The 14431-nt window shown below is 38.1% G+C and overlaps 1 protein-coding gene across 1 annotated transcript in view; it reads right to left on the bottom strand.

The window, feature by feature from the left end:
* Window positions 1-14431, bottom strand: part of LOC149619156 (uncharacterized) — a 55391-nt gene that overhangs the window by 23047 nt on the left and 17913 nt on the right. The window lies entirely within an intron of this gene.

The following is a 14431-nucleotide window of genomic DNA, read 5'->3' as shown; positions in this document are numbered from 1 at the left end:
GTTTTCCACCAAGACTTACTAAACGGGATCGTTTGGGAAATGGCAGTGAACGTCACTTCATGCTACACATCCAGTGTCTTTGCCCGAAGGTCGGTTTTCCATCAAGACTTATTAAACGGGATCGTTTGGGTAAAGCAGCGAACGTAACTTCATGCTACACATCCAGTGACTTTGCCCGAAGCTCGGTTTTTCACCAAGACTTACTAAACGGGATCGTTTGGGAAATGGCAGTGATCGTCACTTCATGCTACACATCCAGTGACTTTGCCCGAAGCTCGGTTTTCCACCAAGTCTTAGAAAACTGGACCGTTTGGGAAATGGTAGCGAACGTCACTTCATGCCACACATCCAGTGACTTTGCCCGAAGCTCGGTTTTCCACCAAGTCTTACTAAACGGGATCGTTTGGGAAATAGCAGCGAACGTCACTTCAAGGTACAAATCCACTGACTTTGCCCGAAGCTCGGTTTTCCACCAAGACTTACTAAACGGGATCGTAGCGGAAATGGGAGCGAACGTCTTCTTTGGAGCTTCAACATTGTAAACACATCGACTAAAGCAGTAAGAAATGTGACAATTAAACGCAATTTGTCCAATTTTGAATCCGTTAACACTCGATCAGAAATCCTCAATTATTATAAAATCTTGACATATACATGCGTCTAGACAACAGAACTTGATAGACAGACGTTCATTGATACAGGACTCGCAGTAGGTAGCGCCTGGAAACCAAAATTGACCTGAAAACGTTTTAATACCAAAATTACATCATCACTCCTCCCCCCTCCCCGAATCAAAAGGTGACAACCGGGAGAGTTCTCGCCCTTAATTACGTAACGAACAGAATTGACCTCTTGTATACTAGAATTTTTTATCTATAAAGCTTTCTCGTCTATTTCCCTCTAAATAATCTGAACATGGTTGAAATTGTTGTGGTAATACTCAATGGAAATCCGTTCATTGATAAAACCAAAAGTACAGAGATATAAAAAAGAGGTACACTTTGTTGAAACTTGCTCGCGCCGAGTAATATGAGAAGTCCTCCTTTATATCAGAATAGTGTCGACTACCCCCTTCCGACCTTCGCACACGGAACAATCCGTGAATAGGCTCATATAGTAGCAGATGCTATGTATAGTACCAAAATAAAACGTTACGATCGATAGCATCATGTACTACTTTTTATAAACCTATGACATCAAAAAGCTCTTCCCTGGTTGCTAGTTCATGTAATCGGTTAAGTGGATTGTAGTTTGCTTCTCAAGTTACATGTCGTGCACAGTCAAACGCAGGGAATTGTTAATGAAGTGTACTTTTTGTTTATATCTATACACTTTTGATAAAACCCTGTTCTTGTAACGTAATTTGTGAACAGCCCCAATAAGATTTCTTTATTCCACAAAGGAATATTGCAATCTGAATTCACACAGTTTTCTTTATTCCGCACATGAATTTTGAATCCACTAAGAGTCAAATCCCCAATTATTGCAAAATCCTGATATTTACATATATCTAGTCAACAGATCTTGATAGACAACAACCTTCATTGATACAGTGTTCTCCCGTAATAGACCATTTCATTATTGACCTGGGTGAAGAGAACTTCACAGGGCGTATGAGTACGTCAAGAAGCACCACTAGAGGCAGTGCGAGTTAGACAGCCTCCCGCGTGTAGTTAACTTCGGCTCCATCTGGCGTTGCCACTTGGAAAATCGGAAGGAGCCCCTGCGCGTTCGTTTCTCAACAAGTAATTACAGGAATGGTCCATTACGTAACAAACACTTCTGACCCCAATGTTTAAAAGCAATCTTACATTACATCTCCTTCTCGGAACAAAAGTAACAATCGAGAACTCTCCCTTAATTACGTAACAAACAGTTTAGACCTCTTGTATGCTAGCCCATATACTTTGAGGCTATAAAGCTTTATCGTCTATTTTTACTCAAAATCAAAAGATCATAGTGGAAATTGTCCTAGTAATCCTCAAAGGGAATGCCTTCCATCATAAATTTTGACTATCTTTAATTATGCTATAAAGTTTTTGTGTCTAAATACAATTTGTTACATAAATTTTCACATGACCTTCCCACCTCCCATGGTAACAATTAGCAACATTGATTATAACCCCCTTCAACCCTGTCCTTGATAAGTAATTTGTGAACAGCCCCAAACCCCCTAATAAGATTTTGTTATTCCACACAGGAATATTGCCATTTGAATTCACACAGAATTGTTTATTCCACACAGGAATATTGCATATTGAATTCACACAGAATTCTTTATTCCACACAGGAATATTGCCATTTGAATTCACACAGAATTCTTTATTCCACACAGAAATATTGCAATTTGAATTCACACAGAATTCTTTATTCCACACAGGAATATTGCAATTTGAATTCACACAGAATTCTTTATTCCACACAGGAATATTGCAATTTGAATTCACACAGAATTCTTCATTCCACACAGGAATACTGCAATTTGAATTTACACAGAATTCTTCATTCCACACAGGAATACTGCAATTTGAATTCACACAGAATTCTTCATTCCACACAGGAATACTGCAATTTGAATTCACACAGAATTCTTTATTCCACACATGAATACTGCAATTTGAATTCTCACAGAATTCTTTATTCCACACATGAATATTGCAATTTGAATTTACACAGATTTCTTTCTTTCACACAGGAATAATGCAGTTTAAATTTGCACACATTTCTTTATTCCACACAGGAAAAATGTAGTTTGAATTTGCACTCATTTCTTTATTCCATACAAGAACATCGCCATTTGAATTTACACAAATTTTGTTCTTGCACACAGGAAATTTAAGGTCTAATAGTTCAGCTTTTTTCTGGTAATACATATACCTTTGTGGTACGAATAGTAACATTCCCTGTAAGAAGCTTCGAATCTGTCTCGAAAAAGTTTGTTTCCGAACGCTAAATCCAACTGGCAATGATAGTCAGTTGAAACTTTCTCTTCAAGACCAGGGAGTAGAGTTATGTCAAAGGAATCAAAGAACATCTTCAGTGCCGTAAAAAATTTATATTGAAATCCCCCACAACAATTGTTGGAACAGAGGCATCATATCTAATATCGAATAAAGGATTAAAATCCTCAAACACTAATCTCAAACTCGCTCCGGGCGATTTGTATAATAACACAACACTCATTGGTTCATTTTCAACGGTAACATCCAACCAACAGCGTTCCACATGCGAATTTCTAAAAGGTCTATCGCTTCGCAATACCCTATTTTCCAAATCGTTAACTACATTCTCGGGTAAATCTTTTAAATAAATAGAAGAACCAAAAGCAATTCTACGTGCCGTTCTTGGCAGATAAATACCGCCCACTTCCTTAAAGGATGGCACATTAAACTCATCGGTTTCCTTCTTCCACGTTTCAACAAAGCATAATAAGTGGGCATTTCTTATCACGGTACTGTCTGCTAAAATATCTTCCAAAAGTGCGTTTAACGACTGCACATTGTGAACATAAATATAAACCGGTTCGTTCAAGAACGGTAACGCAATACTCTTCGTATCTCGTAATCTTTTAAGTTCCAATTCAACTTGTTTGTTTTTAGGCGCATTTGGAACTTGAAATTTACCCTCAATATACAAACCAGAGGCGTTTCTCCCTCTACTACAAGCAACGTATAAATGAGCTCTCTCTAATTTCTTTCTTTGATTACAATGCACTACTACAGACGAATACGTATCACCTTGACTCTTGTGTATCGTAATAGCCTCAGAAATGACCAAAGGAAACTGTTTCCTAGAGACCGAAACATTATTTTGCCTCCATTTTCTACTGAATGCCTTAGTAACTTTCTCGACAGGAGTCCAAATCCTGTTAAAGTTATTCTGCTCGTATAACCCACGACTCTTTTGTCTCAACAACTTTCCAACATTAGCATCAGCAAACTCAATCCATACCCTAAACGGAATTTGTTCACCCAGCCTATTTTTGCCGTACTCTATTTTTCTTAACCAACTTGTTGCCCCATTTGTAAGTCCGTCAGACGTATCAACATTGTTAGTCATCATGTATCTGGCGCCACAAGCGAGCGTTAATTCTTTAGGCAGACCATACGTATCAGACGTTGCCAACGTTTGAACTTGAGAAAGAATGTTATTTCTAACTTCGCTAGTAAGATCACCATTTACAACATCTACTGAAACGGAAATAGACTTTTCCGTGTTCATGTTCAAAAGCATCTCTTCGTTAAATTGGTTCACTTCAACGTTAGTAGGGAAAAGATGTATCGCTTCTTTTGGCGGTACACGCTCTCTATTCACTTCTAAACTTACAAAAAAGTCAATATCATCCTGATTCATACTTCCCACAGCCATTCTGTTCAAAGCTTCTGCAAATCTTTTGTCATCTTTTTGCCTCATAATTTCTTCAAGCTCTGCAAACTGGAATTCTTCCCATATTGGGTTACCAATTAACGCCGCATAGGGATTGTCAGTATCACTTTGACCTTGAAAAGCGAAATGATCGCGCACTGGTCTAAGTTGGTTAAAATCTCCAACTAACAGTACAGATACACCACCGAAATAATCTGGACAACCCATTATCTCTTGCAATCTCGCGTCAACTCGGTTAAAAACCTTGGCTCCAACCATTGATATTTCGTCAATAATTACCAATTTCACTTGACCATACATCAATCTACAATTGTGAAGAGTTTCACTTTCTAGCCTGGAAATATTCCCGGCAAATTGACTAACCGGTAGACAAAAGGTACTATGCAAAGTAGCGCCACCTATATTAAAGGCAGCCTTGCCCGTAGGTGCGCATCGCAAAACTTTAACTTCCGAGGGATTAGACCCTGGCTGCTTATTGTAAAATCTAGTAACAGCTTCAAATATGGCACTTATCAAAACGCTTTTTCCAACACCAGCGCCACCGGTAACAAATAGCCGTAAAGGCGTTTCCTTGCATTTTAAATGATGCAGAACTTCATAAAATATTTCTTTCTGTTTCACATTCAGCATTCTAACAAGTACATTGTACTCAGAATCATTGACTAACGTCACTGACGGAGCAATAGTTCTTTCCGCAATACCATCAAGAATATCACGGGTAATATTTCCTATAGACTCCTGAACCGTATTAATTAGAAATTCAGAATCTTCAACAATTAAAGATCTATCTATTTCATTTCGATGTTCCAATTCAGGCTGAATATTAGTAAGATCAGCTTCAATAGCTTCACTTTCGAAATCTCGGACAGCCTGTTCAATGGCCGCTTCGTCAATTTCGTTATGAAATTCTTTTCTACATTCCATTATAATCTCAAGTTTAAGTTCATACTCTGATTTCAGATCCTTTGTCAAAATGTCCCTACTCTCATCGCGCCAGGGCGAGAACAACATTATTTGCTCACGATAATACTGTTCGGGTTCTTTCACTAAATTGAATCTCCGATACCGCATAATTTTAGAATGACCACGTTTTCTAATAAAACCTGAATCATTTTTCAGTTTCAACCATTTACCACATTCAACTTCAAGGTTTTCACTGTCATCAATATGACTTTGGGTTTTCGCAACTCTACGACTTTTGGAAAACTCGTACCACGTCGCAAATTGAGCTAACGTTACTGCCTCTAAATCATCTGGCCTTTGAACATAATGGTCCAACATTCCAGAAGCGAAAACGTCCATACTATCTTCTGACAACTGTTGAAGCTCACTTTTGCTTTTGAGAATATGGACTCGATTTTCGGGCAAATTTGTATTAACGTAAATACAGGCTCGACTACATCTAGAGACTGGAATTTGTAAAACACTATATGCCGCTTCTTGCGCGCTTACCTCGTGCGCATTCAAAAACTGATTTGCTATCACTTTCAACTTTTGCTTTACCGTGCATTTATCTGACTGTGCTCGTTTAGCAGCTTCACGCAAAAGCATTGACATGCCACGCTGAGATTTTCCTATATAAGACACAATATACATAACCAGAGCGTAAGGATCAAGTACAAACTGAATGTCCATATTCGCTTGCCAAAGGCGCAAAGTGCACGGGTTGTACGGATTAACCCTAGTATCTTTAGGGTGTCTTTTCAATAAAACAACTTTCTTTTTTATGTCATACGTAACTGCCTAATATATTCCTCTTCACTCATTCGCAACTTTGCCAACAACTCCTCGAAACTATCTACCCAAAATTCCATTTCTTTCGATTGCAAAAGTTCATTCAATTTTTTGGAATTCCTCTTACATTTCAGTTCTTCGTCAAGAGTACCGGGTTCTCTTAAACTCGGATCAAAAACAATAGTTCTAGGCATGGGAGGAAATGGAATTCCAAAACGACAAACTGAACTGTTATTTACCTTTTTCTTACACGTTGTCGTATGCTTGTGCATTTGCAAAGACGTTAACAAATCCCCATTATCATCGTTCAATTTACCAGCGCAAGAAATAACTTTATCAATAAAGTCCTCTACCTCTTTAACATTCGACAAATCATCTTTGAGCTTAGGCGCATCTTTAATCCATATCAACCCATGTTGATGAGGAGACCCCCTTTGCTGTATTTCAACTCTAAAGTAATAATCTTCAATAACACCAAGGGGACCTAGTTTTTGCAAAGCTTTAAGCAAAGCCCGAAAACGGTGGTCAAAATATCTAGCACAAGTAACAGGATCATTCTGAATCAACTTGGCCTTTTCCGAAAAACTTAAATTCCTAATTTCATTATCCGCTAAGCGTTCTTGACCTGCGGTCACTCTCAGTATGTTCAAAAGCTCAGGCCATTTGCCTTCCGCAGCTGAAAACGTTATAAAAAAGGTAGCCGTACCAAGCTGCCTAATCATAGCCATTAACTCTTTCTGCCTATGCTGCCAATATGAAGGCGAGGACTGCAAATTTTCTAATACTCTAAAACCGTCATCCTGCTTAACAATTGAATCGAGTGCACCAGCAGACGATAAAAACCCAGGAGTGTAATTAGAACCATCTTTTCTCTTGGTTTTTCTCATACACACTTGTATAGATTCACTAACTTTCATTGTTTCCAACTTAACAAAAGCGTAAAACAATTTTGAGACATTCTTGGCACAACGTCGATCAACATTACGAAACTCCCACTTGGCAATATCCCCAAACCTACCTTTCACCTTAAGGTTTCTCTTCTGACCGACATAAATACTGGGGAATGACAATTCCTCAGCGTCCTCGTCATAGAGCAAAGACATTGGCGTTTGACCTTCACCAGGAGCAAACTTAACATGCATGGTGTTAGTCGGAAGGAAATCGGACAATGACACTAACAACGTGTCTTGATTCCCAACAGGTAATAAATTAACTTCGTTAGCTTCATTGACTTCATTCCACATATCATCGCTATCATTTTCGTTCGCTAAATTCACTGACCCTACTGGGTTTTCCCTTAATATATCATCTTGATTTAACTGACGGTCATTTTCGTCAACAATAAATTCAAGTTCTTCTGGAATTGGATCCAATATATCGACTCTTACAGATATTCCATGCTTAATATACAACGGCGTTTTCACCAAAACCTTAAGAGCTTCGTGCATTTTTTTAGGCCTAACAGTTTCATACAAATATGGTGTGTTATATTGCATTCTCCTCATAAACTCAATTTGAACAGTATCTGTTTCACGAGGTAACCGTGGTAACACTGACACTGTAGACTCGACATTTATAGGAACGTTGACCACGTTTCCCTTAATCCCCCTTTGTTGGTCACAACCCAACCTTCTTATTTGCATAAAAGGTATTCGTGGTGAAATCATCCTTTCCTCCAAATTAGACAAATTAACTAGTTCTGACGGAACTTCAGGAAATTCAAATCCATTTTCTCTGGAAAACTTTGGGATTTCGTTCTTCTTGACAGCTTTATTACAAGCACTACATAAAAATACTTTGTCACTCAATTCACGACCGTGAATCCCAAGAACTGCCAAAAACACTCTAGACTCAACTAAGCTACCCGATGCTTTAAAAAAAGATTTGAACACCCTTCACATGGCCACGTTGGACCTTCTTTTATGCTTTCAAAATACGTCTGCTCTATAAACACAGGATCTGTTCTTCTTTCTGCCACAGACAATCTATTCCTAGAACGTTCAGGGTTCCTAAACTCCACATTTGCACGACTGGCAGCCTTACTCAACTGATTTCTAACACTTTCAGCTTCAACGTACTCTGCATCTTGGCGTTTACTAGCCATACCCAACTGATTTCTAACACGTTCAGCTTCAACGTACTCTGCATCTTGGCGTTTACTAGCCTTACTCAACTGATTTCTAACACGTTCAGCTTCAACGTACTCTGCATCTTGGCGTTTACTAGCCATACCCAACTGATTTCTAACACGTTCAGCTTCAACGTACTCTGCATCTTGGCGTTTACTAGCCTTACTCAACTGATTTCTAACACGTTCAGCTTCAACGTACTCTGCATCTTGGCGTTTACTAGCCTTACCCAACTGATTTCTAACACGTTCAGCTTCAACGTACTCTGCATCTTGGCGTTTACTAGCCTTACCCAACTGATTTCTAACACGTTCAGCTTCAACGTACTCTGCATCTTGGCGTTTACTAGCCATACCCAACTGATTTCTAACACGTTCAGCTTCAACGTACTCTGCATCTTGGCGTTTACTAGCCATACCCAACTGATTTCTAACACGTTCAGCTTCAACGTACTCTGCATCTTGGCGTTTACTAGCCTTACTCAACTGATTTCTAACACGTTCAGCTTCAACGTACTCTGCATCTTGGCGTTTACTAGCCTTACTCAACTGGTCCTTTACTCGTTCGCTTGCTCTATACCAGTCATCAAACCTTTTAACTCTCTTGGTAAGTATGCCAATCTGATTTTCCCTTTCACGATATGCCTCATTCTCCCGCTTTTTCGCCATTGATCGCGCCTCCTTCATTCTATATTATATAAAAAGGACTTGGTTTACCCAAGTCTAAAAAACAAAACGATAAGAGTTTTTCCAGTTGACTGAAGCGTGGATATTTTTTTCTATATAATTTTAAAGACAATCCGTATTTTACTACTCCTTAGAAATTAATTCAATCTCCTGATTTTACTGGTAATGGATTTATTTCCTATAAATTAATTGAAATAAAAAGTTACTTTTCTCAGATTTTTCAACAACAATTCCATTTACGTAAAACATTTTATCATGAAATTTATTTTTTTTTCATGGGAGAACGTGTTTTATCTTTCAAATAATTCTACCATTAAAAACATATAAGGGAATTGTTGTTGAAAAATCTGAGATAAGTAACTTTTTATTTCAATTAATTTATAGGAAATAAATCCATTACCAGTAAAATCAGGAGATTGAATTAATTTCTAAGGAGTAGTAAAATACGGATTGTCTTTAAAATTATATAGAAAAAAATATCCACGCTTCAGTCAACTGGAAAAACTCTTATCGTTTTGTTTTTTAGACTTGGGTAAACCAAGTCCTTTTTATATAATATCTGTTCCTTCAGTCTTTATTTGTATTAATCTATCATAAAATTGCCTGGACCATTTTAAAAATTAAATCGGAGGGGCGTTAGTGGTCCAGGGGACCACTAAGAAAATTCAAGGGTAACCAGAGTCCAGACATTATCTCAACTATTTTATTTACCCACTTCTTTAGTTTAGCAGACGACGCGCCGTGGTCAATGGTCATGGACCAGTTTATTTATTCCAGGCCAGGAGGGTTGCTGGCCCAGTGTCCAGTTTTAAAAATATCCTTATTTCCCACCCTGGCTTCCATAGCTTGTGAAGCCAAAGCGTGATCGAGTGGGCTGTGGTTATAGTAAGGAAGGCAAGAATGAGTACCAGTCAAGGCTAGGAGTCTATATCCGTGGAGTAGAATTTTTAAACTGGTCCCTTCTGAATTTTCATAAAAGTTCTCCCCCGGATTTGGAATAAAAAACTGGTTCGAGCAATTAATAAACTGGTTTTGGACCTGTGCTATTTCCAAGACTGGTCACTATCCCGAAAGTTAATCAAAAAACATCTGCTGTAGAATATTAACCACGGTACCACCATTACTATTTTATGGCTAATCTGTGTATCCCGGGAATCTGTTTAAAAAAACTAGACCACACTGGATGCTCTGTAGCTAAGATCACTCAATAGTCTGCCTAGACAGAACTAGTGCCTAAGTAAGGCACCTTAAGCCTTGGTCGAAACTAACATCTAAAATATAAATTTAAAAGGTATCTTAAGTAATGAATTTCATCCGAGACACACAATTGAACAAAAATTATACCCGCCAGTGAAGTTTTTAAAAATTTTAGTGTTATATTTATTGAAAAATATCAAGTTAAAGTTTCAAGGCGGTGAAATGGCAATTTAGCGTCGTCTGCTGTAGAGTAGTCTTTTGAGGTACTTACATTTTTATTTAAATTAACGTACTTAGACTTAATTAATTTTGATGAAACTTGAAAAAGGCACACCTTGAATAGTTACTTGTTGAGTTGAAAGTATTCAGAAAGCTAACTTAATTGTAGTTTTTAAATGATTCGATGTACAGGAGCACCAAAAACCCCATGTTATTCCTATGGGAAAATCGGCAAAAATCTGTGAATTTTCATTTAACATTACGGGAGGGTGTCGGTTCTTATCTAGAAGGGCCTACCGGCCCTCTAGAATACTCTTCATTCTGTCTCAAAATTCTCATTCTCTCTAATGGATAAACATTACCATGAGACGTAGAAGGTACTTGTTCATCGTTCGCTACCATTACAGAACTATCTGAAATATTACTAACTAAATTCATCGCTTCGTCGGCAGTAATTAAACGCTACGTTTTTAGCAACTTCACTTGTACTTCCGTATAATACATTATCCTTCATTCTACTGTGGCCAACTGGCGGCGCAATAGAACCAACAAACAAATTAGGACTAGAAACACTAGAAACCGTACCATCATCCTTACTACCATCGTGGCCAACTGACGGCGCAATAGAAGTAATGGGCAAACTAGTACTAGGACTAGACGCACTAGAACCTGTACATTCAATCTTCGCTTTTTTCTGAGCTGCTAAAACTCTTCTCCTTTCATTTTCTCTCTTCTTAAACTCAGGGTCTGATCTTTTTGCCCTCATCCTTTCCCGCGCTTTGCGCTTCCGCATTTCATCTTTACTCTCAACATTATCTTCCTCCATTTTACATACAAAAATCAAATACTCACAAAAAGAAGCGGCAAAAACCTGCTGGCTCTTTACAACCACTTAATTTGACTTAATATCCAACTTCCAAACACAAATATTTACAGGTAGATAAATTGACAACCGACAAGCAAAGAAAAACTCTCAAGAATGGCTCCCGCAAATTTAATAGGTCTATTTTCAACTAGGTGGGCGTATCTGATTATATTTAAAATATATATTTTTGAAATTTTTGGTCTGTCTGTTATCTACACCTAGATGGTTTACAGTCAAACAAACAAGGAGCATAAACACAATAGTGGAAGCTTCAGTCTTATTTAAAACATGTAAAACAATTATCATCTCTGCAAATAGCTTACACATGTCTTTTTTACCAACGCCTAACCGTTTGGATTTTTCTAAAGCAATCTTTGCACCAAAAAATATTTTTTGATACAAAATAAATGTTTTATATTCTTATTAAGAATAAAACAAGAGGATAAAAAAGGTCTGTCCTCTCGTAATTTTTTAAGCTTTTATCGTGATTACTCTATACAACAGTAACAAGGAGTATAAGCCCATTAGTGGAAGCAGTATTTTTTTCCGAAACAATCTCGCTTATGTTTGTTCTCTCTAGACTTCGCTAAAAACGTATTACTCCTACGTAAAATATTAATAGACAGGCAAGGATTCATACCATTAAAGAAGGAGCGCAATATTATGCATATTTTCATTTCATATACAAAGAAAAGAAATTATTATTAGCGATTTCCACTGACTGCTCCAAAGAGTGATATCAGGGTTAGGATGACGTAACTGCCCTCAGCGAGTTTTGGAGAGTATAGTTTCGTCAGTGGAACACGATCGAGAGGTCCGAGCGCGCTCTGAATAATCAAAATTGGCGCCGGAGACGAAATTGTAATAAAGTGTGTATATCTTGACGCAAATGGGCTGAAACCAATTAATAGAATTAACATTTCAATTAATTTACAAAAAATCTATTTTGAGTAATGATTGACAACGTCTCTGATATAATTATTGGTTTTAGGACGAGGCGTAATATCTTTAAAGTAAAAAACCTCTTATTCTTCATCTTCAGAACTTTGAGAAGATGATTCCAGAAATGCATAAGCATAAGCGAGTGCCTGTCTTCTATGAGATACCGCGTGGTCCGCCATTTTAATTTTATTACGTCATACTCGAGCACCGTCGCTCCGTCGAATTTTTCGGAGCACGAAAGAGCAATTCTCGGGCAGTTTTTGGGGTCAATGGAAAACGCAATTCTGGGCGAGTGTTGCACTCGTGTTCCCAGTGGCGGACGAAAACGCGCCGAGAGTGCACTTAGAGTGCTCTAATGCAGTCAGTGGAAATCACTATATGTTTCTGAGATGAGCTTCCCATTTTGTTGTTGTTTTGAAAAATATATCGCAATGCACGGGCCTTGATAGATATAGGAGGAAATGAATGAAATATATCACAATGCACGGGCCTTGATAGATATAGGAGGAAATGAATGAAATATATCACAATGCACGGGCCTTGATAGATTTAGGAGGCAATGAAATAAATATATCGCATGCACGGGCCTTGATAGATATAGGAGGAAATGAATGAAATATATCACAATGCACGGGCCTTGATAGATTTAGGAGGCAATGAAATAAATATATCGCATGCACGGGCCTTGATAGATATAGGAGGCAATGAAATATATCGCATGCACGGGCCTTGGTAGATATAGGAGGCAATGAAATATATCGCATGCACGGGCCTTGGTAGATATAGGAGGCAATGATTTAATCTCTCTCTTTGCACGAGAGGTTTATCTTTAATATTTAAATAAATATAATTATTTTTAATTATTTTATTCTTCAATTATTAACATTAATAATAGTTAAATCGTTTAAAATAAAGTTATACCTATTATCATCTCAAACTTTGCTAATATTGACGTTTAAAGTGAAGGGTACCCCTCTTGCCCGCTTTCCTTAAATTTTGGGGTATATATACGATTCGTTTCCATTATAATAGTAAGGAAAAAGCGCAATTGCGAAAACCTTTGGTGGCGATCCCACCTTAGGGAGGCTAGACGTTTCTCGTAACCCTAGCTGATCGCCGCGTATATCCTAAAACCAAACGATGATAATGGAGTAGAAGCCAATGATACAGATTGGTGTCTATGTGGAATAGACGGAAAACCAGTGGATGGTGGTGTTTGAAGCCAATGATACAGATTGGTGTCTATGTAGAATGGACGGAAGACCAGTGGATGGTGTTGTTAGAAGCCAATGATGCAGATTGGTGTCTATGTGGAATAGACGGAAGACCAGTGGATGGTGGTGTTTGAAGCTAGTGTAAGTGCAGACTGGTGTCAATGTGGGATTGACAAAGAATAGAAGATGGTGGTGGTGGAAGCCAGAAAAGTACCAGGCTGGTGTTCATATGGGATGGACGAAGACCAAACATGGTGGTGTGAGTACTCAAGTATAGAGTAGCAAACGGAGAGAAATACAATTTTCCAAATTTCTGTGAACTGTCAATGCGGTCCGGAAATTGGGAACACGTTTGCTCCGATACGCAAACTGCGAACGCGGTCACGTGGGTGTAACAACGGACAGACAGACACACACACAGACAGACAGGCACACAGACACACAGACAGACACGGCCGTTACAGAACCTCTCCTGGACTACGTCACACGGAGAGGTAAAAAATGATCGCCAATACGTGAATAAATATTTCAACACGATGTCCGAAAGTGATAGTGATCTTTTAAAGGAAATTATATTAAGTGCCTGCAATGTTTTTCCTAATCTGAAACTGAAAACTGTTGGTAAAGTGCTAAGCCTTGGCCATTATGATAATTAATGTAATGGTTGAAGGTAAACTACTAACATTTTAAATCGTGAGAATTGATGATGCTGGTTTTTTCCCTGCTGTTGGAGTTAAATTAATGCGGTAGTTGATCAATTTACAAGCATAATTAGCCTTCCGCGTGACAAGAGCTTTAGCTTTAAAAACAAACCGAGAGAAATCCTCTGACGTCACTCAAACTAAGCCCCTCCCATCCCTGAATATGTAGTTTAACTAGTCAATGCAGATATATATTCATGTTAATAAATAAATTCATGATAGGGCTTGCAACTGAAAAAAAAAACGGGGAAGACCCATGAAAATTAAAAGTGAGTTAGAATTGAGTTAAACTCTTCATAGATATTACAGCACGAACAGGTTTTAACCAAACACTAAGCTCACAAAACTCCTGACCATT

Source organism: Phalangium opilio, unplaced genomic scaffold, assembly GCF_054372755.1.
Source record: "Phalangium opilio isolate 3A_F unplaced genomic scaffold, DU_Popi_V2 ptg000209l_1, whole genome shotgun sequence".
Classification (NCBI taxonomy): Eukaryota; Metazoa; Arthropoda; class Arachnida; order Opiliones; family Phalangiidae; genus Phalangium; species Phalangium opilio.
Note: the sequence above shows the minus strand (reverse complement) of the source record. Positions and strands in the feature narration are given on the sequence as shown.